The sequence below is a fragment of the Trichechus manatus genome, unplaced genomic scaffold (genome assembly GCF_000243295.1).
Source record: "Trichechus manatus latirostris isolate Lorelei unplaced genomic scaffold, TriManLat1.0 scaffold00103, whole genome shotgun sequence".
In the NCBI taxonomy this organism is placed as follows: domain Eukaryota; kingdom Metazoa; phylum Chordata; class Mammalia; order Sirenia; family Trichechidae; genus Trichechus; species Trichechus manatus.
In genome coordinates, this window is record NW_004444039.1 from 504520 (window position 1) to 506996 (window position 2477).

The 2477-nt window shown below is 39.3% G+C and overlaps 1 pseudogene; it reads right to left on the bottom strand.

The window, feature by feature from the left end:
* Positions 1-537: 537 nt before the first annotated feature.
* On the bottom strand, positions 538-2277 carry LOC111821755 (transcriptional repressor p66-alpha-like; annotated as a pseudogene).
* Between the last annotated feature and the right edge of the window lie 200 nt (positions 2278-2477).

Sequence of the window (2477 nt, forward strand, 5' to 3'; positions counted from 1 at the left end):
CGTTAGTTTTGCATGTGGTATGAGATATGGTTCAAGCTTCATCATTTTGTGTGTGAATATTTGCTGAAAACACTGTTCTTCCTCCATTGAATTTCCTTGGCAACTTTGTCAAAAATTAATTGACCAAATATATGTGGATCTATTCCTGGACTTTCAATTCTGCTGTACTCATCTATGTGTTTATCCTTTCACCAATACTGCACTATTTTGATTACTGTTGCTTTATGTTAAGTCTTGAAATAACGTAGTGTGGGTCTTCTGACTTGTTCTTTTTTTCCCCTAATCATTTTGTCTATTATGGATGCTCTGCATGTCCATATGAATTTTATAATCAACTTTCTACAAAGTCTTCCTGAAATTCGATTGAGATTGCATTGAATCTATAGATCAATTTGTGACATCTTAATAATAGTGAGTCTTCCAATTGATGAACATAATATACCTAATCCTCATTTACCGACTATCTCATTATCTGACATTTTGCATTTATGATGATAGTAAAATATCTGCCATTTGACTATTTTGCACATTAACAGCTTACATCTGGCAGTAGCGAATGCCGAGATGCTTCACAGGCTCTGCAGCGTCTCCGTTCACTTGCTTGGCTGCCGCAATCAGCAGCGGCATCTCCCAGGTGGAGGACAGGTTGGTGCGGCCCTTCTTGGCAGAGGCAGCTGTGCAGGGAGAGGGAGGAGGAAGGTGGGTCTCCACTATTTCCCTGTGGCTGACTGGGGGATGGATCATGTCCAGGAGGTACTCACACTGGCGGCTGACGGCCAAGACACCTTGTGTACCACCAGGACTGGGCTGACAAAGACGAGGGCCCCACCTGTGCTCACCTTCTTCCAGGTGGGGGTGGCACTGCCCTTGCTGGTACCCATGGCCCTCTTGCACGGGTTCTGGTCATGAGGGACGCAGCTGCATTCTGCAGTTTGGACAACTGGTTGACGATGTGCAAGATGCTACGGGGTGTCGTGGTAGGGCCCCAGGACAGCTGGCTGGAGGCCTGTAGCTTTGACCTGTTAGTCCTGTTGCAGGCCTCTCCAGACTGGAATACTGCCTTATGCTTAATGACCTGCTTGAGTGTGGGGTGCAGCGTGGTAGTGGGCTCTGTCTTTTAACTCCATTTTCACATAACGCTGATTTTCTCGTAACAACCTGGTCTTTGGAACCTAACCCTGCTGGTAGTGAACAGTGGATATATAGCTTGCCACCTATTTAGGTCTTCATTCATTTATTATATCAGTGATTTTTAGTTTTAAACATATATTTTGCAAATATTTCATTTTTTATGCTATTGTAAATGGCACTGATTTTTTAATTCTAATTTTCAATTGTTCATTTTTAGTGTATAGAAATACAATTGATATTTGTATATTGACCCTGTATCCTGCTACCTTGCTAAACTAAATTTTTACTTCTAGAATGTTTTTTATAGATTCCATGGGATTTTCTATGTAGACAAACATGTAATCTGCAAGTAGAGGCTGTTTTATTTCTTTCCTATCAATCTCTATGTCATTTATTTATTTTTTCTTGCTGTAGTGAACTCTAGTATGATGTTAAATAGTAGTGGTGACAGAAAGTATCTTGCATTTTTTTCTGATATTAGGAAGAAAGCTTTCACTATTTGCCCATTAAGTATGATGTTAGCTGTAGGTTTCTTGTATATGTTCTATACACCCACTCCACTTATCAACTTGGTTAAGTTCCAAAGACCAGGGCATTATGTGAAAATTGGTGTTACATGAAAATGGAGGATGACCACAACAGATCACAAAAATGAAAGATGACTATATCATTACATAACTGCCAAATTACATTATCACATAACTGCCAAATTACATTATTACATAACTGCCAAACCCCTGAGAATCATGGCCCAGCCAAGCTGACACATAACTTTAACCATCACAACCAATGTTATTCTCGCCTCACACTTCAGCATTTATTACTGCTAGATGTATGTAATTAATGCACTAAATAGTTAGAGCATTGATTTTTTTTTACTATTGTCATAAGTGTGAAACGTCAGATAATGAGATAGTCAATAAGTGAGGAGTAAGTGTATTTAATTGTGGAAATTTTCTCCTATTCATAGATTGCTGAGAGCTTTGTTGTTTTTAAATCATGGATGGATTTTAAATTTTTCAGATGCTTTTTCTGCATCTGTTGAAATGAACATATCTTTTTTCTTCTTCAGTCTGTTAACATATAGAATTATATTGACTGATCTCTAATGTTGAACCAACCTTGCATTCCCAGAATAAGCTCCATTTATCCATTATGTATTATCCTTTTTGGAAACCCTAGTGGTGTAGTGGTAAAGTGCTATGGCTGCTAACCAAAAAGTCAGCCGTTCGACCTTTTGGCACTCCTTGGAAACTCTATGGGGCAATTTTACTCTGTCCTGTAGGGTTGCTATGAGTCAGAATCGACTTGGCAGCAAGCAGGGTTGCTATGAGTTGGAATCGACT